Raw genomic sequence first — 25,614 nt, forward strand, 5'->3', positions numbered from 1 at the left:
AAAACGGGAACTCCATCTTATGTTATCCAGATAACAATGAGGATTGCTGTCTTTGGTACAGAAAGTAGGGCAAGGCTGGATGATTTCAAACAGGGAGAGGTCAACTATTAAATTTTCTTAGGTATCGAACTATAATGCATCCTTGGTAGAAGAAGGTTCTGTGCAAATGGAACAGACTTAACCTTTGAGAAGTAGGAAGGGAATTTTAACTGTACGAGCAATGAAAAAGAGATTACTGTTCATCCTAATTGACATTTGGGGTGGGGAGAGAAGAATAAAAGCATGTTTAGGAAGCCTGGAATAATGAACAATTAAGTACTAAATTGGGAATGAAAGAGCAATGTGTTCTTTGCATACAAGGTTCTCTTATCTCCTATAGTTTGAATGCCAAAGAAAGCCCAGGATCTTGCCCAGAGTTGATTGCAAAAGTAGCTAAAATCCAAAGAGGATTAAGTTCACAACCAAGACAGGCACTTCTGTCAAGGTAGAAATCCTAAATTTTGAATCTGTGGAATCCTCAGACCCAACTGACCCCTGAGCAGTGGGCTAATAGATTATTGGAGTTACTCTGGAAAAACTCAGAATACTCCCCTCACACACCCACCTCAAGAAAAAAGCATTTCATCTTGGCTACAAGACAAGAACTAAGTTATGTTACAACTAAGGTGAAGACTCCATAGACTGATAGAAGAAAGTCTATACTGAAAGGATCTGCAAATCTAGCCACTATGTCCTTGAAGGAGCAGAGAAACTAAGCATAAAACTAGATTTTGAGAATTCTTGGTTCAGTCAATTGAAACACTGGATTCAATTAGGAAGCAATTATTCATTTAAGTGAACTCTAATGACACACAGCATTTAACAACTCATCAAAGACTCAATTGCTGTTATATACAGCCTACTAAGAAGACACCTAGATACATGAAAAACCCAGTCATTCATATGGAGTGAAAATGCCAGTATTATCATGGCAGATGGTGAAGGAAGACCTGGAAAAAGTACCTTAGGCTGTAGGATGTAGGCAATATGAGACAGAAAGCCCATAAAATTATTACCTTCCAGGCATATCGCAAAGGATGCATTGTTTACACTGCAAACAAAATGGATGAGTTAGAGAAACAGATGCTAGCATCACCAAGAACTACTGTGGAAGTTTTCTTTGTATGCCAGGGGTCATTGTGGGAGAAATCATTACAGGACTAGGCTCACTGATAGCTAGTAGAATGATAGATCATCTGATCATCAGAATCATGACAGACAAAAGTAGCACAGTTAATGGCAAAGTCAAGTCAACATATCACCCTCTTCACCCTTTTCACTGAGGCCCCATTACATACAAGTTAGTCTTCCTTCTCCATCACTTCTCTTACTTTATTTTTGTAAATTTCCATACTTTTTAAAACATTATGATTACTTCTGCCTATTTTTTTCTGGTGTCTATTTCAAATAACCAATACTTCATCAATATTGCCTAGCATGCTACCAAAACATCTTCAAAGAGCTTACTTTTTCTATTTTTTTCCCATACTGTTGTATTTTTCACTTTTTATCCACAGTTTATCAGCACAGTTATTTTAATGGATAGCACTATTATCCAGTTTCCATTTGGATGTACTTCTATTCTACTTTTTTTTTTCATTTTATTCCCCTGATCTTATTTTCTCACTGCCCTGCTGGTTTCCTATTGGATAATGTACATTATTTTTAGTTTTCTTTTTTATAATATGACACCTTGGCTGACATACATTCAGAGAAGATCTATATTGGCTTCAGGTAAGAAGCTGGGAGACTAGCAATCCCAGATTACCCCATATACGATTGTAACACATAAGAATGTTTGAATAATATTGACATCAGTCCCTTCAAACTGCAGACTTTTTTTCTCGGTGCACAGTTAACTTCCTGAGTGTTTTAGAAGAGGCCACCAGTACCTACCTTGTTAGCACATTGTGTCTGCAACTTTTGTTCTTTCAGTAACATGACACACTAATAAGCTTGTCACCACATCTCAGCCTATCAACTGCCTTTTTAAGAAGGAGCAGCAGCAGCACCTACAGAAACAGCTGCAGCATGTGGCAGACCCATCTGTCCGTGTTTCCTTCTTTTAAGATTGGTTTTGTAAATATTCATTACTTTGTTAATTGACTTCAGTTAAGTGTGCATGTGTGTGTGTGTATGTGTGTGTGCATATGCATGTATGCATATTTATGTAGGCTTCCAAGTTTCCAAGTTTTCATAATGGCAGAATAGTTGCTACTGTAGTTCACATATTATTTGAGTGTCATGCACTAAATTTCATTCATTAAAGTCTGGACCCTGATATAGTAATATTGAGTTGGTAGAACTTTAAGAAGTAGGACCTAATGGAAAATGATGACTCACAGGAATTCCACCAGAAGGGATGGAGGATGGGCCATTATAAGCAAGTTTGATACCACCTCTGAAACCTTCTTTTATCCCTGTCATGTCTAAAATAACTGGACAAAAGCTAGGCTGTATTATGGCCCAAGTAATAGAGCCCCAATCAAACAAGCAAACTAAGGAAGTGTCAAGCTCTGAGTTCAAATCCCAGTTCAGGTAGAGAAAAAAAAAAACAGCATAAACATTCACACAAATTCAAAGCCAAGTGCTATCTACAGAATTACATGTTTGAATTTTCAAATATTGTCTTCTTTTTGTATTCTGACAACTGAGAAAAATAGCTAAAATAATTTTCTTATACAATAGAAGGCATTATAATATAAACTTTAATATACAGTTTTGGCTGTATAATATAAACTCTATAATATATGGAGTCAGCTCTACAATATAAACAAGACTCACTGGTGTTTTTACACTGAGTAGAGAAGTATGAGACAGAAAAATTGTTCTGAACATCATTCCTGGACTTGAATGTTTAGAATCCAGATTTGGGTTTGATTCATCCAGAGCAAGCTAGGTGCAGATTGGTAGAGGCAGAGAGGGTGTGGTAGGCCAATCAGACAGGCAGGATAATGGGCCTGCTGTATACTCGATAATGTTTGTGAGGAGACTTAATCATCTCCAAAAAAAAGGTCAATCTAACAGCTATCCTTAGAGGAACTGGTGCCCTGGTACAGTTGGGACCAATTTGTGTTAATTATACTTAGACCTTCCTTCTTTGATGCTAAGTTTAGAAGACCTAAACTAATGATAAAGAAATTAAGTATTGTTTCTAAATCTAATATTTTCTCTATGCTGAGAACAGAGGTTGGAGGTCTTCGGGGACTTTTTTCTGTTACTTTATTTTAGCAAATAATTAAAATTTAAAACTATAATTTACAGTGCTGAAATTAATCATTGGTGAATGACAAAAATTATGTGAGAGGGCCTACAATAATGTCAATGAGGCCCAGTTTGTCTAAAACAAGGTAAAATAAAATTTGAGTATTTAAAATATTGCACTTTATGAAGTTAAAGACTTGCTACAGCCATGTATGGGCTGGCTTACCTGGATATTCATGTCATTCTTCAATAATAAAATATTTTGCAATGTGATAAGGGATTTTGAGTTTAGGAGCTTAGGATGCTTTCCCTAAAAGACTAACTTATGGGCGGCCATTTCTCTCTCTGCTCAGGGGTTCAGGCTCGCAGCAGCGGCTCCGGTCACGAGGGACAGGCGGCGGGGAGCCTGTGGTATCTGCCAGTATTCGCGATGAGTATACCTCTCAATCCCAAACCTTTCCTCAGTGTACTAACAGGAAAGCCAGTGATGGTGAAACTTAAGTGAGGGATGGAATACAAAGGCTACCTGGTATCTGTAGATGGCTATATGAATATGCAGCTGGCACATACAGAAGAATACATAGATGGGGCATTGTCTGGACATATGAGTGAAATTCTAATAAGATGTAACAATGTCCTTTATATCAGAAGTGTTGAAGAAGAAGAAGATGGGGAAATGAGAGAATAGCCACTTGGGGGATCTTTATATATATATATTTCTAGACAATATTTTTTCCAGTCCATCTTGTGACAGAAGGTATTGAAAAAAAGATGGGAAATGAAAGAATGGTGCCTTTTTGTGGAGGATTTATATATATATATATATATATATATATATATATATTTCTAGACAATAAAAATTTGTCAGTCTGAATTGTTTACTATTCATATGTAGGTATTTACATGCAAAGCTCATTGTGGAAACTGTATACTGTTGAAATGACACATTTTTTGGTAAGGTTAATACTTTTTCTATAAGAAGCAAATATATCCCTTGAATAGTGTTATGAAAGTGAATTTCAGCCCTTTTCTATTAAATGAAACCTTTTAAAAGCAAAAAAAAAAAAAAAGACTAACTTATAAGAATGAAAATGTAGCCATCATAACCCTCATCCCAAAACCAGGCAGGAACTCATCAAAGAAAGAGAACTATAGACCCATTTCTTTCATGAATATCGATGCAAAAGTTCTCAACAAAACTTCGGCCAATCGACTTCAACAACTAAGTAAAAATAAACACACAGCATAATCAAACAGGATTCATTTCAGGGAAGCAGAGCTGGTTCAATATATGCAAATCAATTAATACAATTCATCACATGAAGAGCAAGGATAAGAACCACATGATTATCTCAATAGATGCAGAAAAAGCATTTGACAAGATCCAACGCCCCTTTGTGATGAAAGCTCTTGAAAAATTAAGAATCCATGGAACATTCCTCAATATAATAAAGGCTGTGTATGACAAACCTACAGCCAGCATTATACTTAATGGTCAAAAGCTAAAACCATTTCCTCTAAACTCAGGAATGAGACTAGGATGTCCACTTTCTCTACTCCTCTTCAATTTAGTATTAGAATGCCTCACTAGAGCAATAAGATAAGATGCAAACATAAAGGGTGTCCAAATAGGGAAGGCTGACGTAAAACTCTCCCTCTTTGCAGATGGCATGATCTTGTATTTAAAGAAGCCCATGGAGGGGTTAGGAAGGTGGCTCAGTGGTAGAGTGCTTGCCTTACATGTATGAGGCCCTGAGTTCAATTCCTCAGAAAGAAATAAATAGAAAAAGCCAGAAGTGGCATGGTGGCTCAAGGAGTAGAGCACGAGCCTTGAGCTCAAGAGCTGAGGGACAGTCCCCATGCCCAGAATTTAAGCCCCACAGCCAGAAAAAAAAAAGAACTCCATGGACTCCATTCCATTTACTTGAGCTGATCCAAACTTTGGCAAAGGAGCAGGGTATAAAATTAACCCTCAAAAATCAATGGCTTTTCTGTATGCCAACAATGAGAAGACCATGGCTGAAATCAGGAAAGCAACTCCTTTTGTAATAGTGCCACAAAAGTAAAATACCTAGGAGTTAACTTAACTAAAGAAGTGAAGGACCTCTACAATGAAAATTTTAAAAACCTGAAAAAGGAAATTAAAGCAGAGCTAAGGAAGTGGAAAACCTCCCATGCTCCTGGATTAGGTGGATTAACATAATGAAATTAGCAATACTACCAAACACTATGTACAAATTCAATGTGATACCTATCAATGGTCTAATCTCATTCTTCAATGAATAGAATAAGCAACCCAAAAATTCATATGGCTCAATAAAAGACTCTGAATAGCAAAACCAATCATTAGCAGAAAGAACAGTGTTAGAGGAATATCAATACCAAATTTCAAACTCGACTACAAAGCCATAGTAATCAAAATAACTTGGTACTGGCCCAATAATAGACCAGAGGACCAATGGAATAGAACTGAAGACCCAGAAATGAACCCACAGACCTCTAACCACCTAATCTTCAATAAGGGAGCTAAAAAAGTAGAATGGAAGAAAGACAGCCTCTTCAGTAAATGGTTCTGGCAAAACTGGTTTAACACCTGTAGAAAACTAAAGCTAGATCCTTCTATATCACCCTGCACCAGAATCAACTCCAAATGGATCACTGACCTCAAAGTCAAAACAGACTCCCTGAAAACATTACCGGAAGGAATAGATGATACTCTAGGACTCCTTGGCACAGGCTGAAATTTTCTTAATAGAGACCCAGAAACACAACAAATCAAAGAAAGGATTGGACAAATGGGACTAAATGAAGCTGCAGAGCTTCTGCATGGCAAAGGACATAGCAAGTAAGATAAATAGAAAGCCCACAGATTGGAAGAAGATCTTCACTAGCCAAACAATGGACAAGGGTCTCATATCTAAAAGATACCTAGAACTCAAAAATTATATCCCCCAACAACAAATCCTTAAAGAAACAACTGTCTGATAAATAAGTGGGCTAAAGACTTGAAAAATAAACTTCTCTGAAGAGGAAATAAAAATGGCCAATAGACACATGAAATGCTCAATTTCACTGGCCATAAAAAAAATGCAAATCAAAACAACATTGAGATTCCACCTCACCCCAGTTAGAATGGCTAGAATCAAGAAATCTAATAACAACAGATGCTGGAGGGGATGTGGCCAAAAGGGATCCCTACTGCATTGTTGGTGGGAGTGTAAACTTCTTCAACCACTCTGGAAAGCAGTATGAAGGTTCCTCAAAAGACTCCACATAGAGCTCCCCTATGACCCAGCAATCCCACTTTGGGCATTTACCCAAAGGATCACAAACAAGGCCATATTAAAGCTACCAGCACAACTATGTTTATCACAGCATTATTTACCATAACTAAGATATGGAACCAACCCAGATGCTCTTCAGTAGATAGATGGATCAAGAAAATGTGGTATATTTATATAATGGAATTCTATGCCTCCATCAGAAACAATGATATTGCCCCATTTTTAAGGAAATGGAAAGACTTGGAAAAAATTATATTAGGTGAAGTAAGCCAGGCCCAAAGAAACATAGGTCCCATGGTTTCCCTTATTTGCAGTAACTAGTATAAGTCTAGGACAAGCAGAAAAGCTCAAAAGCTATGTACATATGACCATATAAGATGATGTTAAATGAAATGAACCCCAAGATAAGGACACAAGTGGTTTTTTTTTTAGCTTGCTTGCTATTGTTTTTAAGGTATTTAAAATGTACTATGAGATTTTTTTTTCTCTTGTGTGTTCTTCCCCCATGGTATAACCCCTGTTTTCACTGTATTTGATGTCGGTGCCCTGCATCTTGTATATACATTTTTTTAATTTGGGGAGGGGAAAGGAAAAACAAAATGCTGAAACAAGGATACAGGTTGACCCATTGTAACAATGAGATATACAGGACACTGTTGAAAATGAACTTTACAACTTGGGGGGGGGGGAGGAGTTATGGAGGTGAGGAGGGAAGGGATGTCAGGGGAAATGCTCCATAGGAAATGTACTCATCACCTTACTCATGTAACTGTAACCCCTCTGTACAGTATTTTTACAATAAAAACATAAAAAAGAACACCTACATTGGGAGTGATTTCTGAGAGGAAACAGCTGACATCCCTATGCTAAGCACAGCACCAGTACCAATTTTTATTGACTAATTCCTGCTTGACCCTAAATTCAAGTCAGGTGCAAAGCAAATCAATACATAAAATTCTACATGGCAAGAAAACAATGTTATCTATCTAGGCAGCTTTCAAAGGATCTATTTTGATCTAAGTATAAAATCTAACAAGATGCCTATCTTTAATATAGGTTGTTTTTTTTTTTTTACTTCAGTCACATAAGGCACTTGTCAACTTGCAGATCCTCTGGCTTTAAAGGTGTTCTAAGGACCAAGATTTCTTTAAGCATGGCTTCAGGCAATCTTTCATAAATATTGTATGAGTAAGGATTATATTCATCTGAAAGCAGTGGAAAACCGGAGTACAGACCTTGGTGTTGTATCTTCTTTCTCTGACATCTTTAGCATGTGGTAGTTACCAGCTTGACCATAAACCTCTTTTAATTTTCCTAGCCCTCAAAAGGTATAAATGAACACTCTTTCTGTTGATTGGCTAGTAGAATGTATCAAGGAAATATTTCTTGAAACAATGCCAAATTAGCTGGTCTTTCTTCTGGACACTTTTGTACCCTAACCTCAGACCCTTCATCTAATTAAAGGCTAGACATATCTCCACAGATTCCATGGAGTAGTCAATGTTTTAAGAGAAGATTATATGCTAAACTGATATTTAAGTTGATTATTACCCATAGTTTATTATGGCATGACTTTTGAAGTGTGTAGTTAAGCATAAACAAAAACATCTTTCTTAGTGAAGGGATCACAGATGCTAGATGCCAGTGCATGAGACCCTAGATTCAATCTCTGGCAACACACACACACACACACACACACACACACACACAGTAGAGTAGTGGAATTGCTACTAGTATGGAAGATTAGTTTAACATTAAAAAAAAGAACCAATATCAAATACAGTGACAACAGGGGTTGTACCATGGGGGAAGAACATACTGTATTTGATTCTGATGTCCTGCAGCTTGTATTTACATTTTCCTAATTTGGGGAGGGTAAGGGAAATAACAAAATGCTGAAAGAAGGATACAGGATGACCCATTGTAACAATGAAATCTACAAGATAGTATATTGAACACAAACTTTACAATTTTCTGGGGTTGGGGAGGTTGGGAGGGAAGGGATGGTAAGGGAAAAATAAAGGAGGGGGTAACAATGCTTGATAGGAATGGACTCATTACCTTACTCATGTAACAGTAACCTCTCTGTACAGTATCTTTACAATAAAAATATATTTTAAAATGAAAAAAACCCATCTTTCTTCAAAAATTCAACTTTATAATCTATGATATTAAATTATGGCAACAATTAAACAGTGTCATTGTTAATGTTTTCTGGTAATCCATTCCTACTTTCCAATAGGAATGTATACTTAATTATAAATAAAATAGCTGAATTACACTAAGCTGAATTAAACACATAACCCCTACATATATAATATGGTTTTGGAAATTTAATCAAGATAAAATAAATTCAAACCAGGATAAACTAGAATCGTGTGCGCGCACACACACACACACACACACACACACACACACACACACATACATACACATGTGCAATACTGGGACCACTTGAGCCATGCTTATCTTATTTTTGAGACACAGTATCTTTTTTGCTTAGCTGACTTACAAAATAAACATGTATTTTTGCTTCCCACTTATCCCAGGTAGGAAAACAGGCATGCATCTTCATATCCAGTTTTTGTCTTTTTGTTTATGGATATTTTTTTTATTGTGAAAATACCGTACAGAGGGGTTACAATTACATGGGCAAGATGATGAGTACATTTCTTATCAAGCATTGTTGCCTCTTCCTTTGTTTCCCCTTCCTATCCCTTCCCATCTCCCACCCACCTCCCCCCACCCCCACCCCAGCCAAAGTTGTAAAGTTCGTTTGTCTCACAAACATTTTTGCCAGACTAGACTAGACTGACATTGTAAACTTCCAAATCTCAGCTTCCCTGGTAGTTTGAGATGATAGGCATAATGCTACTCTGCCTAGCTATCATTTGAGATAAATCCTAGTAAAAAAATTTTCTGGGCTGGCCTAGAACCGTGGCCTTCCCTTCCTGGCCTCTAGAGGACCTGAGTATACAGATGTAAGCCATCAGGCTTCAAAAGATAGTACTTTAATCAATACAGCAGCATAATATTTCAACTGCAGTTCAGGCTTTTGAAAGACTCTCAATAATATTGTCTGGAAAAGTTTAGGTTATGTTAGATATGTTAAAAAAAACTTCTAGGTAAAATTTTTGTTACACTTAACATATAATCAAATCTACACAATCTGATTAAGTTTTAGATAATACCAGTGAACAGTTCTTAGAGTAGGTATAAGTGACCTGAACTTTCACAGTAAAGATCTAATTTCAGCAGAGAAAATACTATTTGTATTTATCATAAACCTCAATAATAAATTACCTCTAAAATTCCCAAAATAGTCTCCCATAAGCAAAATTTTAAAAAAAGCAATAGTTTGTACTAAAATTTATTCTTTAATTCCATTAGATGGAAGGGGAAGTAATGTTTAACTACAGTATCATTAGCTACCAGTTGTGATGTGTTTGGTTAAGTGTATTTTTTTTTTGTTAGTCCTGGGGCTTGAACTCTGGGCCTGGGCACTGTCCCTGAGTTACTTTTGCTCAAAGCTAGCACTCTACCACTTGAGACACAGTGCCAATTCCAGCTTTTTCTGTGATTAATTGGAGGTAAGAATTATGGACTTTGCTGCCTGGGCTGACTTCAAATTGCTATCCTCAGATCTCAGCCTCCTAAGTAGCTAGGATTATAGGATTGAACCACCAGTGCTGGGCTCAGTGTAATTTTTATAAATAACCATAAAAGTTAATTCACTAAAAAAGTCAATGTCAACATTGTGTTGAATAGCACTTGCTATTAAGACCTGAAAAACTACCAAAACCCATATATCCTGTGTAATAAGAATATGTTGCTCCATTAAGTGTTCAGTTATTTCCAAGTAGAGTTTTCTCAGGATAAATAAATCATCTAGTTCTTTAATTTATTACATAAGTAATTTCCATAGATAATTGGTTGATAGACTCTTGTCCAAATTTGACTAAGATAAGAACTTCAAATACTTATTTTGAGTGATATTGAATTATTTCTTTATAGTAATTTTGTGAATTGCCATTTCCAGATTTGATCAGAACCTTCTCTGTGAAGCAGCTCTGATACATGATTCTTTTAATCTCAAAAATTGGATGCTGGTCTATCCACTTGCAACAGTGATACTATTGGAAGCTGCAAAAATTTACATTTTTTTCTTTGACATTTTACATAATTAACTTCTCTTTATTTAGTACAGGCTTTGTATCAACACAGTGTTAGTTAAATGTTAAAAGTTGAGGTGGAGTTGTAACTATTACAGCATAAATAAGAACAAAGAATAAATGTTCCATTTTGGTATTCATAGCAAAAATTTTTGCAAGAAGACAATACAAGATTTGTGGGGGAAAATAGGATTTCTTAGATTTTCTGAACTCATTCTATCTCTCATGAACCCAGACTGAATGGAAGTCTTAATTTACATTCTTTTCAAAATATAAAAAGGAAACATTTCTTTATAGAAACTAAATGTGTTACTCTAGAAGAAGGAAGGTAATAACGCTGAGGGATACAAGATGCTAAAGCTTTCCCTTTTGGGTTCTAATGGGAACCAGGAAGAATTACACAGGAAAGAAGAGTTTAAGATGAGACCAGAGCTGGGTGTCTATGCCTCATACCTGTAATCCTAGCTACTCAGGAGGCTGGGATCTGAGGATCATGGTTCAAAGCCAGCCCAAGAGTAATGTCTATGAGAAATTATCTCCCATTAACCACCATAAAACTGGAAGTGGTGCTGTGGTTCAAGTGGTAGAGCTAGCCTTGAGCTGAAGAGCCAAGGGACAGTGCCCAGGCCCAGAGTTCAGACCCCATGACCAACAACAACAACAACAAAAAGATGAGGCCAAATGGATACAGTGCCAGTCTCCCCAAGATCTCACCTTAGGCTGGTTGTACTCTACGTACTCTTCTAAATTTCACATGGAGAAATTGAGAACATTTGGAACAAAAGGGTTATAGCCCATCTGGCATGCAATGATGATCAACTTCTATCACAAGGATCTTGAATGAGCATTTCTCCTGAGATCCTCTACATCATGAATAAAGAAATTGGAAGTCTCCATATGTTCCATGATGGAGACCTGGAACATCTAAGAAGACTAGTAATGTATACAAACAAGTCAGTAACTTTGAGATTGTAGAAACTGGCTGGTGATTCCCTTGATTCAGTCATTCAATGATTCCATTAAATCAGTGGAACCACTGTATCTCAACACTAACATGCCTTTTCCTGTTACTCACATGCAATTCCTGTGTCACACAGCATTCAGATGCTGCCACTTCATCAGCACTTCAAATTTATTCTCAATGTTCCAGTGAGGGAGGTGGCAGGGACAATAACTTCGCAGCCACCAGTCAGTCCATCCAGTTATAATTTCAAAATAGAGAGAAGGGAAGAAACAAGAAAGCATTTTTAATTAATTAGCTAGTTAATTAATTAATCTGTCTACCTATCTTTATTTTTCTGTCCATTGTGGGACTTGAACTCAGAGCCTTAGCTCCTTCACTCAAGGCTAGCACTCTATGACTTGGAACCACAAGAGGAGGTAAGGGCAAAATAGAAATATGTAGGAGCACAAATGTGTCCAAAGTACACTGTATGCATGTATAGAAATACCACAATGAAATCTCCTCATAATACAAATATACACTAATTTTAAAATAAAATAATTTTTTAAATTTAAAACTCCATTTCATTCATAGAAATGCTTAAATAAAATTGCTTTCCAAAAGGAAATGGAGACAGAATTCTCAAGTGTAATGTAACACAGATTACACACTGTTTGTGGAGCTTAAGGGTTGATGCTTGGGCTAGTCATACATTTTTCTCCATATCAACAGTTGACATAGAACTAACATGACAAAATGTGTCATGCAAGAAACTAAATTGGTAATTGTAAAACTAAAAAAAAAAAAAAATCCTGCAACCTTAGACACTCAAAAGCAACAAATGACTAGAAGCAGCAAGACAAATGGATTGATAATGTAGCTAATAAGACCCTATTTGTATTTCAATAACGATTTAAATAATTACCTGTGTCTAAACTAAATTTCCTTTGAACTTGTGACTCCCCCACCTGATATATTGCTCACTAGCCAAGAAGTAAGCTCCTAAGAATCTACTGTCAACTTATCAACTATGGAGAAGAAAGAAGAAATCTATCATCTGCTAACTTAAGATAAGATAGGATATGTCTTCAATATTAGTTTGTATATTTATAACATTATTCTTGTATAAGATGAATCTATGTGCACCTAGCATAAATCATTATGCCATCATTCTTTATGCTGAGTAGGTCCTCAGTGAATCTGTTGATAGTAGATTCAAAGTTAATTAATTTTCAAAGAATGAATTTTTACAGAATAATATCTTGAGCACACAGAATGCCTGAAATACTTAAAATGTACAGTTGCTAAATTTTCTTACAAAACCTTAAAAATTTACTGTGTAAGACATTATGTCGAAAAACAGACTTTACAACTTTGGCATGGGTGGGGGAGAGATAGGGTGTGGGAGGGGGAGATGGGAAGGGATGGTAAGGGGAAACAAATGAGGAGGGAACAATGCTTGATAAGAAATATACTTACCTTGCTCATGTAATTGTAACCCCTCTGTACGGTATTTTCACAATAAAAAAAAGTACTTCTTATTACAGGGCATTGAAGTTTTATCATTTTCTAAATAGCCTTAGAAACAATAGATGTATTGAATGCCTTGAAGTTCTAGAGACCACACTGAAAGAAGGGAAGAAGAAAAAAATAAACAGATAAGTAAAATGAAGGAAGGAAATAAGGAAGATATGAAGGAAGAAAAGGAAGGAAATAAGGAAGATATGAAGGAAGAAAAGAAGGAAGGAAGGAAGGAAGGGAGGGAGGGAGGGAGGGAGGGAGAGAGAGAGGGGGAGAGGGAGGGAAGGAAAAAGAGAGAGAGAGACAAAAGGAGGGAGAGAAGGAAACACTCATTCACATTTTATCACAGGCATATCTGTTAATTCATAAGGCCTATAAACTACTGATGAATTCAAAGTCTGTATTTGACATGCTGTGAAATGCAGCCATGTAAAAATATTAAAGTAGCCCCCTCTGCTTTCAGCTCCACTGAATAGTAGCAGAATCATTCACAGAGGCTGATTCAGAAGTGCATTTATTTGCTGTGATATTACCACATGGCTACCACTTACTTGCTGACAAAATTATTTCATAGGTTTACAATTTTACTTTTGTAATACTTGCATTTTGATATTTTATGTTTTCTATAAATGTGAAACCTAATTAAGACACACATTACACATGAAGAGAAAAACCAAGGTCTCTATGTTGGATTCCACACAGAGATGTGGGGAATCATAATTTTTTGTGAGATTTCTCCAAAATGTTTGTTTGGTTTTACTCTTGGTAAGTTTAACTTACCTCCATCATTACACACACGAAAGTGGAGTTGACTGTGTTTTCTGAAAAGCTTGTGGTAATTAAATAAAAATTTACCAGCAATTCATTTGGGACATTTTCATTTGAATGTTACCTACTACTAACCAGCAAATGCAGGCCTACAAAACTATCAAATGCTATGTCACTTATTTTGTGTGTGTGTATGTGTATGTGTGTGTGTGTGTGAGAGAGAGAGAGTGAGAGAGAGACAGAGACAGAGAGAGAGACAGAGAGAGAGAGAGAGAGTGTGTGTGTGTCTATGTCAGTTGTGGGGCTTAAACTCTGGACCTGGGCACTGTCCCTCAGCTCTTCAGCTCAAGGCTAGTGCTCTACCACTGAGCCACAGTGCCACTTTGGTTTTCTGACTGGTTTATTGGAAGTAAGAGTTTTGTGGATTTTCCTGTGACTTTCCTGCCTGAGCTGGCTTTGAACCAGGATCCTCAGATTTCAGCCTCCTGAGTAGTTAGGATTTCGGGTGTGAGCCACCAGTGCCTGCTGCTATGTCACTTATAAAGGAACTTTACTTCCAACTAAGAGGTTTGTTTGAATCATAGCTCTTACTTTTTGTTTTAACATATACTTCTTTTTTTTACTCTTACAATAGTTATACAAAGGAGTTATCAGTTTTCACTCTAACCACTGTGTGACTCTAGATGGGGATTATAACCCTTCTGATTATGGAAAAGAGAAGAGATCCAATATTCACAGGAATATGGTGATTATTAAAATGAGAAGATGAACAGAGTATTTAGTAAGTACCTAACAAAACCTACAAAAATCCAACTATTGCTTTTAAGTGTATTTTTTAATCTAGATGACTATTTGCCAAACAGGAAATAATGTCAGGAAGGACATAATTTCAGTAAAGGAAATTGAGAACATTTTCTATTTTCCAGTAGTACTAGTTAATGCTCATGCAATTTTCTACATATTCTAGGATTAAACAAACTAGTAAATACTTCATAGATGTCTGACTACGTTCTCAGAAGGCTCAGAATAAAGATTATGAAGAGCAAGATCCTGGTGGCTCTTGCCTCCAAATTCTAGATACTTGAAGGCCGAGATTGAGAGGATCATGGGTCAAGGTGTTATATGAGAATTCAAATGAGAAACAGAGAAGTCACATTTTGAGAGATTGACTCAGGAGTCCTTATTACAAAGCCAGCAACTGCAGATGGACACAGGTCTCCAGAAAAGTTACAGCCTCAAATATATACTTAACACAGTTAGAAAACTGAGCCATGAGGGTAGTAAAGCAAAGAAGGAGCAGAAAAACAATCCTGTCAAACCTGATGGAGAGCTGAAGAGAAATGCATGGTGACCAGAGGAGAGTCAGGAGACAGACCTCATTTTCCTCCATTATGAACCCAATGCCCTATCTTCAGCCACATGGCCAAGATGGTGCTGGTTAGACCCAATATCTTTATTTCATTCCCCACTGGTTTTATGTACATAAAATAAAATCATTGATTCTTCAGTGAGGGCTATATCCCTTGAGGTGGAAGGGTCCAGGATCTGCTTCAGCAGATCCAAAGTGAGGAGTGCCTTCTATACCACATCAATAGGTTTCAACTATGTGTGGTGAAGCCAGGCAAGAATTACATTTACCTTCACCATGGTGGGGATGATGTAGGGTCTCTTCCAGGTGGCTGTGAGCTCTTGACAAACTTACTAACCCAAACAGAATATCCAGGTTGGAGGGGATGGGCTAAATCTGAGCTGGGCCTGTTTATACACATCCTGCTGACTTGCTTGTAAGTTTATTAAGTTAAGGAAGCATTATTAACTTAACCTAAGGTGGGAAGTCTGACTTCAGTGAAATCTATCTCCCAATATTCTCCTGTAGTGCTTCCTCTGAGCATGCTGGCTTGGATGGCAAGCTAGGGCCAGGAATAGTCAATAAAATATTTAAGGGTCCTACTGGTTTTTAAGGTAGCTTTTCAGGCAGTGGCAGTGACTGCTCAATATCCTTTAACTACTACAGAATTCCCTTCTTTGCCTGGGACAATGTACCAGGGCAACTGATAACCAGATTTTCTCCAATAAGGCTAGGATTTCCTGGGCAGATATAGAAAGGTTATGCACACTCAAAGGGTCTACACACTCAAAGGTGCCTGCACTTGTTACCAGTTTTCCCATGCCTATTGTTTTATCTATCCTGCCTCATTTTTTCCAAAAATGACTTTAGTCTTTTGATCTTAAGGGGGGTTGATCTTCTGTAACTGCTTCAAGCTAAGGGCTCTGAACCTGCTTAGCCATAGCTCTGAAGCTTTAGCCTATTTTACCAAGGTGTTTCCAGGATCAGATGTTATTAAGAGCAAGTAATACTCCAAACTGGAAAAGAAGCTATATGAAAACTTAGAGACGATAACAAGCCATGGAAACAATATAAGGAACAATTTAATATCTCCTACATACTAGTACAAAAAAAAAAAATAAACCACACTAGTAAGGAGCTCATTAAAGATAAGAGCAGGGCTGGGAATGTGGCTGAGTAGCTTGCCTAGCATGCATGAATCCCAGTACCACATAAACAGAAAAAGCCGAAAGTGGCACTGTGGCTCAGGGACAGTACCCAGGACCTGAGTTCAAGCCCCAGAACTGGCAAAAAAAAAAGAGCAGAATTATATATAGCATTTAACTTTTTACAACTGCACAGATTTTTCACTGTGTTATAGTAGAGCAGCCTATTTAGGATTCCAGTTTGCAAAAGCATTTTCCTAGCTTACTAAGAAACCTGATCTTTGCTGACCCTCAAAATGCCTAACAGTTACCTGTGAAGGCTTCCAGACAACCTTCAATAGGGGCACAATCTCAGGTCCATGCCTTTCTGGGTACAGCCTCCTTTTTAAATTACCTGCATGCAACAGCAAGAAAGCATATTTAGAATCTTCAGATACAGGGGGCTGGGATTTTGTTAACTTTATCCCCCATTTGACCACCCTAGCCTTTTTACTATCTACTATAACAGATGAGTGATAGGCAAGGGTGCAAGTTTCTGCCCCAGTTATAAAGTAGGCAGGTAGGGTTATTAGATTGGAAACCTTATTAACTATTTTCTGATGACGTCCTGGCTCTGATTACTTTTGAAGGGACAAGTGTAACTGACTCGATTCAAGATCTGACACCACCACCTCTTATTGGCACAGTATCTTCCAAATGCCTCTGGATGCTCCCTCATTGCCAGGACTTTGTTCCAGGGGTATCTTCTCCTTTCTGGAATAATGCCCTTAACATTTTCTCTGTCAGTCAGTGGCCTGAAATCAGGCCTGGGTGTGGTCCCTGAGATCTCCTGCTCAAGGCTAGTGTTCTATCAGTTTGAGACTCAGCACCATTTCCAGCAGTCTGCTGGTTAACTAGAGATAAGAATCTCACAGGAACGTTTCTGCCCAGGCTGACTTGGAACTGTGATCCCTGGATCTCAATCTTCTGAGTAGCTAGCATTACAGGGATGAGCCACCAGCACCCAACTGGTTAGCATTTTGCGCATTTGTGGGATGACATGTCCTTGTTGTCCCAATTTTACCACTGGAGTCAGGGAGTGAATACAGGTCCAGTGTGTCTTCACCAACAGCCCCTTTTACTTTCCAGTTGGAGCAGAAAGGAGATCAATAGAAACTATTAATCAGGTTACCTGAAACTTATTAAAAATCAACATTAAATCTGACAAATTTGTAAGAGTCCCTCTGTGAGCCCACCTGTAATTTTTACAAAAGATTAAACCTGTAAAGGCAAAACTCTGTAGTAGACACAATGAGAGTTTTGATATGGCAACTAATTAAACCATCATATTCTCTTAATATTTAACTCAATATAGCACTTTAGGACAATAATTGAAATCATTGTTACTAAATTAAACCTTTGTAATTATAACAAAGAATGTGGGGTAATGGCCTTGTATCCAAGACAGCTCATATCCTTGGGAAACAGACATTAGACAGCAAAAAATAGCATTCCAGTTAAAAGGTAAAAAGGTGTTCATATGAAAGACCTTGACATAAATAAATACTTAAGTGAGCTTTGGTAATCTTAATTTCTCCATTTCTCCACTTCCAAACATTTCAGACATTTCTTACTTCCCAAATTCCCTTCATCCACGAAGCCATTTTTAGTTCTCTTTTCCAAAACTCTCTACTAATTTATCCTTTTTGCTTTTCCCTTCTTCAGATTGCTTTAATTTACATTTAAAATAACCTTTAGAAAACCTTTTAACTAAAGCCAGGTGCTGGTAGCTCATGCCTGTAATCCTAGCTACTCAGGAAACTGAGATCTGAGGATCACAGTTCAAAGACAGCCTGGGCAGCAAAGTCCATGAGAATCTTCAACTTTGAGCTGAAGAGCTAAGGGACAGCACCCATGCCCAGAGTTGAAGTTCTAAGACCTGACCAAAAAAAAAAAAAAAAAAAAAAAAAAAAACAAAATGAAACAAAACCCCACAAACCTTTATAAAGTTCCTCTTTAATACAATGTAATAATCCTTTGAAACATTTTAGTAACACCCAAATCTGATGAACTTAAACCTGTCCATTTACATTCTTTTTGGTTTAAGTTTAAACCTACCATACTTTTTTCACAGCATGCTGAGATTTTTTTTTGTATCAAATACCAGATTTTGAACCCATTTACACACACACTCCCTTGTGTACAAAAGTCATAAAGTGGGGACTGGGAATGTGGCTTGGTAGTAGAGTGCTTGCCTAGCATGCATGAAGCCCTGGGTTAGATTCTTCAGTACCACATACACAGAATCAGCTGGAAGTCGTGCTGTGGCTCAAGTGGTAGAGTGCTAGCTTTGAGCAAAAGAAGCTCAGGGACAGTGCCCAGGCCCTGAGTTCAAGCCACGGGACTGGCAAAAAAAAAAGTCAAAAGTGTGCAAAAATGACTCTCAGCTGAAGTTTTCTGGAATGGCAGTGGCAAGAGGTACTTTTGTCCACAGCATTATAGAACCATGTGGTCAGTATTCAAAAAAATACTTTTGCCAACAAACAAGCAGAATCTCCTCCTCTTACAGATAACTAAGATCTGGATGAGGAGACAAACCTTACTAGTAAGGCACAATAGCATATGAATTGACCTTTGGATACTCTCTTAGATGGGAGGAGGAGCTTAGTGGAAAGGTAAGGGTCTTATGAAGCTAAGGCCTTATCCTATCATGTGGCCTTACACACTTAAGCCTATTTTTAGACTACAGCATTTCACATACCGATTCCAAACTGCCAAGGTTAACTAGGGGTCAATACCAGGCCTGAGGCTGCCCAGGCTCCACCTCAGACTGCCACTATACTGAGCCCAGACTGAGTCCAGCAAAACCAGCCAGATGCTGAGACTTTGACTCTCCTCCTTTGATATGTCAAAAGAAAAAAAAGCACACACACACACACACACACACACAGAGAAAACAAGAATCTGTATTACAAACTGGCACTAATTCTTTTTTTTTTTTTGGTCAGTCATGGGGCCTGAACTCTGAGCCTGGGTTCTGTTCCTCAGATCTTCAATTGAAGGCTAGTACTCTTACCACTTGAGCGTCAGCCCCACTTCCAGCCTTTTCTGCTTATGTGGTGCTGCGGAATCGAACCCAGGGCCTCATGCATGCAAGGCAAGCACTCTACCACTGAGCCACCTTCCCAGCCCCCGGCACTAATTCTTAAAAAAAAAAAGAACAAGACAAAACCAAGACAGAAACACAAATATCACAGACTGCTGGGTGGCCTGATGGGTCCAATCTCCCACCTTAGCAGAACCCTTCTGTTGTTGTCACTAACCTTGAGGGCCTGATGGAGGGGTCCTAAGTGCACTGGCTCTCTAATACAACAGTTTCAAATGGAATGTTCCCCAGAAAACAGAAAAGCAGACAAACAGAAAACAGGACACAGAAAAACATAGTTACTCCAGAAGATTTCTAAGTGATTTCAAAAATACCCTGGCTGCTGGAGTGGCAGAACAGCCATGAAGCCCTGAGAAAAGTCTCAGATAGTATCTGTCCTATGGAGTCTTTTGTCTTCTAGTAGCCTGGCCATTTGTCAGTGTAGCCTAAAGGAACCTAAGTGCCCCCTTCTACCTGGGAACTCACTGGAGCCTCTAAATGTTATACAAGAACTCAATCACAAGAAACGGAGAAGCTACATTTTGTGAGGTTGAAATCAGGAGTCTTTATTAGAAAGCCAACAACTGCAGGTGGACACATGTCCCCAGACAACCTTCAGCTTCAAATACACTTAATACTGTTAGAAAACTGAGCCATTAGGGCAGTAAAGCAAAGAAACAGCAGAAAAACAATCCCAACAAACCTGATGAACTCTAATGGAGAGCTGAAGAGGGATGCCATGGTAACCTGAGGAGAGTCAGTAGATACAAGTCATGGCCCAAAATGAAGCCTGAGTTGGTTGGGCCTAAATACTGTCCCAGTTAGCAAGGAACGTCATGGGGAGCTGAAGACTCTTGCAGTTCATGGCAAATGATTGGCAGGTCCAGTAACCTATGATGCAAGTCCTTGCCCTTGCATCTAGGAATTCAGGCAGGCCCATCACCTGGGGGTGGAAATAATGCTCTTCCACCATGAAAACAAGAAAGTGTCTGTTAAACCCAGTTCCCTATCATCTACCACATGGTCAAGATGGCTTCAGCTAGACCCAGTATCTTTGTTTCAAAGGGAAGCTGATGCAAAAAGTTCACAAGACTCCTTTTCAAGAGAAGTTGGATATGGTGGTCCTTTGCCTTTCATGCTAGCTACAGTAGGGAAGCCTAGAATAGAAGGCTCACAGTGTAAGAATGGGCTTAGGCCAAAAAAGAGACCCTATCTCAAAAGAACCAGTCCACAAAAACATAGAGCACTCACCTAGTAAGCACAAAGCCCTGGGTTTAAACACCAGTTCTGCAAATTATAATCATCATCATCAATATGCTGTGAAGTATATGTGCATGTTAGTGTATATGTATACTTGTGTGTTGTAAGGTCAAGCATTAAAAAATATATTAAAAATAAGCTAAGCACAATGGGTACCATGTCTATAATCCTAGCTATACAACTTACACAGGAGGCGGAGACTGTGAGAATCCTGATTAAAGGCCAGTCCAGACCTAAAGTTTGTGGAATTCCATTTAAACATTAATAGCTAGATGGTATGGCACATATTTGTCATCTTGTCTACATGGTAAACATTGGATTGCAGTACCAGTCCAGGAGGGCCCAGGCATAAACATAAGACACTATTTGGAAAATACGAAGAACAAAATGGACTGGAGAGTGTGGCTCAAGTTGTAGAGCACCTGCCCAGCAAAAACAAGGCATGAGTTCAAATCATAGTATCACCAAAAATAAATAAAATAAGAGGATGGATTCTCTTGTAAACAAGAGAAAAGACTTTTCCTTTTCCCTTGCCTTAGGTTCATACCTCAGGAAACTTGTAATTATAAACTTTCTCTGTCTCTTTGAAATGTACCTAAAACATTTTAAAAGCTAAATAAGCCTCTTGGCAGCAGCTTTAAGACAAGGAATGTCTTTTTCAAAGTCCTGAGAGACCTTTCTTTGAAATGCAATCATCTAGGAAAATAACATTCCTATCTTCCAATTTCTTCAGAGAAGCCAGCTTGGGCAGGCTCCTAGCTCCAGGTGGCAAATGGATTGTAACTGCTGAGCTATGTAAGGGTGACATTCCTTTCTGTCTAGGTTCTTTGTCAGCAGATTGCCTGGGCTATGCTCTGGATCCTGGGTTAATGCTTATTCAAAATAAGGTTTTATTTCTCTTCTACTTTTGTGGATGAGTTTTCTGCTTTAGAAAAAAGTAGATATACATGTGCATATATATGCCTTACATATATCTGTATACACATATGCATATACACACATACCCACTTTTCCTATGTAATATATATTTCCAACACATACAATTGGCCTTTTGACAAATTCTGCAAATAGGCTCAGTTAACTCTAGGTCAAAATATTTTTTAAGAATTGCTTGGGCACTAAATCTATATAGGCATTTTTGCTTTTTCATTATTTTCTAAGAAATGATGTATACTAAATACATCGAATTTATGTCATGTTTGGTTATAAGTAATTTGGAGATGGTTTAAAGTACATGAGGGCTTGTGCATAGTTTAGCAAATATTCTTGTTATTTTGTGCAAGTGAAATAAACATTCTTAGATTTCAGAGGAGCCATTCTTTAGGAGTCTTGGAACCAATCTGCTACTCATAATGAGGGATGATGCTTTGTGTGTGGAGAGGCACAAGGTGGGGGGGGGGGGAACAGACAGACAGACAGAGACAAATGGCAAATGTAGTGTTTATGCTTAAGGAACTTGAACAACAATTCCTCAGAGTACAAAGGAGTCTTTGCATCCTTCCTTTACCTCTTCAGTGAAATCATGTCTAAAATAAAACGTAAAAATAAATAAAAATTTCCAAGGTACAGAAAAAATACTGAGCATGAGAGTTGCTGGCCTCAGGTCAGTTTTGTTTAGATAATGCAAGCCTGTCACTGCTTTCCCAATCCTGATCCACTGGTCACCGCGTGATCTGTAACAAACTTTCCTACCACATTCCAGAACAACTAGTAGGACTTTTGGGAACTGTGTGACTCTTAGCTAATAACATTATAATAGGAAACATTTTATTCCATCCTGTGATAAATCAAGATGCAATTGGATTTCCAAGAGTTACTGAGAAAGTTTAATTGTATTTGATTTGCGAATTTGGGAAGAATGCATTATGCAATGGGTATTTAGCAAATTCAACAATTTTGTTTTTGCAAAGTCAGAAATATTTGGGAGTCACTCAATATGATAAAAATTTAATAGTTACAAAAGGAAAGAAATCAGTGGTGATTGAAAATTAGAGAGTACTTAACAGATTTTTTTTAAAAATTGGTGTTAAAAAATAAACATTTTGATCTTCCATGGAAGAGATTAAATTTTAGCGTTGAGAACTATTACAAGGGAAAATTTCTCCACAAGTGCAAAAATTAGAAATCCATACACATCTGCCTTCTAGGACCAGTTACTTTGCATATTTATTCATGGCAGATCTACAAATTCAGCTTTTTGTTGTTGGTTGTTGGGGCTTGAACTCTTGGCCTGGGTGCTGTCCCTCAACTCTTCAGCTCAAGCTAGTGCCCTACCACTGGAGCCACTGTGCCACTTCCAGTTTTTTTTCTGTTTATACGGTTCTGAGGAATCAAACTCAGGGCCTCATGCATGCTAGGCAAGCACTCTAACACTGAGTCAACCTCCCAGCCCTGCAAATTCAGCTTTCTAGGCACAGTTATTATGAGGTGGACAGTCTCTTAAATATTCACTCATTGCCATCTTTGATGGTGTCAAATATTTCTTGTTGCTTAATAATTCCTAAAATTCAAACCATATTTTATTAACTAAAATTATGGGGAAAAAAATGCATGTTGCATACCAGACATAAACAAAAAACCCACAATCCATACTATCTTCTTCTTATATTCTTGTTATCCCTTTTGCCAAATCTCTCAGTTCTATAACACTAGGTTCAATAATTGTATTGGAAAAAGTGTGCAAATAATAATAATTAAAGGTAAAAATAGAAAACATGATATGAGAACTTGTAACTTGTCAGATACTCTGTTGAGCCTTATTTCTTACAATAACTCTAAATTCTAATTATCTCCAAGCCTGAGTTGTCTAGAACACCTATATAATTTAGGATGTTCTCCCTGTCTCCGAGTTAAAATCTTAAACATATTATCTGCAGAGTCTCTTTTGTCTACTAAGGTAGAAAATTCAAAGATGCCAAGATTTAGGAGGTGGAAAGCTTTAATAGACCATTTTTCTGCCTATCACATCCTAAATGACATGCATATGGGAAAAGAGGAAATTAGACGAGGGTAGTCGCTGGGACAGACTTTAGTACAGCAAGAGTTGAGCAAATGAACTGGGAAGAGGGAAGGGACAGATGTCAGGGCCTGTCTATAAAAGCAGCACAGGCAGAGAGGAGAGATCCCTTCCCTGAGGCCTACAAATGGAAATTAAGAGACTTTTAGCCTTCAGTGCTCAAAGATAAGTGTCCAGGGCCAACTATAGCTTTATTATAAAACATATTAAGATGTAAGAAGAGCCAGGTGAAGTAACTCATGCCCAGAAGCCTAGCTACTCTGGAGACTGAGATCTAAGGACGATAGTTCAACACCAGCCTGTGAAGAAAAGTCCATAAATCTTATCTCCAGTTAACCATCAAAAAGTCAGAAGTGGTGTGGCTCAAGTGGTTGAGGGTTAGAGTGCCAGCATTGAGGGAAAAAGCTAAGACTCAGAGTCTTAGTCCTGCCAAGGACCCTGTCAATAATGCAAGTGCCAGGGGCTCAGGCCTGTTATTCTAGCTGCTCACAAGGCTGAGACATGTGGATCATGGTTCAAAGCCCAGCCAGGGCCAAAGAGTCCTTGTGACTGAGTAGTTTATCTCCAATAAACTACTCAGGAAAAGGCAGAAGTGGTGCTGTGGCTCAAGTGGTAGAGCACTAGCCTTGAGCACAAAAAGGCTCAGGGAGAGTACCCAGGCCCTGAGTTCAAGCCCAAGACCTGGTTCAAAAAAAAAAGGACTCTGTCAAGCCCCAGTGCACACATACACACACACACACACACACACACACACACACACACACACACACACACATACACGTGGATCAAAATATAATTTGAGTGGTTTATGTAGATATGCATACTTGAAGTTAATGTTTCTATACCACCTAATATACTAATAGTAGATTATCTAGTATAATCTTAATAACAATAAAATTATGATTATTTATAACAATAATTTATATTCATTTTCTTGACAAGTATTACACCGAGTATTTAAATAAAAATTGTACCTTCAAAAAGCTTTCCAATAAAATGTAGAATTGTTGACATATAAAATTTGAAGAGAGAACTATCACCTCAACACCACCACCAATAATAACAGTGTAGTTGAAATTTCTTCTTACTCAGAAGTCATTCTGAAGGAATATTCTACCAGGCCTTCATTGACTTAGCATATAAAATACTGTACCAACAAAATGTCTACTTTTACAGATATTTATAGTTTTAACCAGATCATATCCTATTATTCTCAAGTCCTCAAATTCAGCTCTTTAACCATTTACAGATAAAAGGCTTCATTGCCATAAAAATCTTTTGCAGTGATAAGCCTCCAAGGCCTTAGTGTTCTAATGTCTGTAATTCATGTCAAATGTCAGAATCATCAGGAGGAACAGTGAGGCAGCATGCATTGTTATATGTCATCTGCAGAGTATCAAATCCTTTCAATGTCAGTGTTCCAGCTATAATTACAGGGGCAGTGGGTGACATGGCAGAGTCAATACTTTAATCTGAAGATGTCACCATCTCTTGTGTGTGGTACTTACCACTAAGAAAATGGCCCCTTTTCATAGCTGCAAGTCAAAATGGTTTTGTAATCTTTTACAGAATGGTTAAGCCTATCTTTTCAAAGTTACTGGCTTATCTCCAAGATGAGGTCAAGAAAAAACTAGAAGCACACTTATTTTTGTATTATCAAATATTCTCATGCTTTTTTGTAGTTCAGTAAGAATTAGTGCTCTTTAAACTGTCCCTACTTTTCACATTTAGTTAAGCTGAAATATTGTTACTTAAATTCTTCTGAATTTGCTACTATAAGAATTAAGTTA

The 25,614-nt window shown here is 37.8% G+C and overlaps 1 pseudogene; it reads left to right on the forward strand.

The window, feature by feature from the left end:
* The first annotated feature begins 3,577 nt into the window (after positions 1-3,577).
* On the forward strand, positions 3,578-4,008 carry LOC122106540 (annotated as a pseudogene).
* Positions 4,009-25,614: the final 21,606 nt, after the last annotated feature.

The sequence above is a fragment of the Dipodomys spectabilis genome, unplaced genomic scaffold (genome assembly GCF_019054845.1).
Source record: "Dipodomys spectabilis isolate Male_0828 unplaced genomic scaffold, ASM1905484v1 ptg000042l, whole genome shotgun sequence".
In the NCBI taxonomy this organism is placed as follows: domain Eukaryota; kingdom Metazoa; phylum Chordata; class Mammalia; order Rodentia; family Heteromyidae; genus Dipodomys; species Dipodomys spectabilis.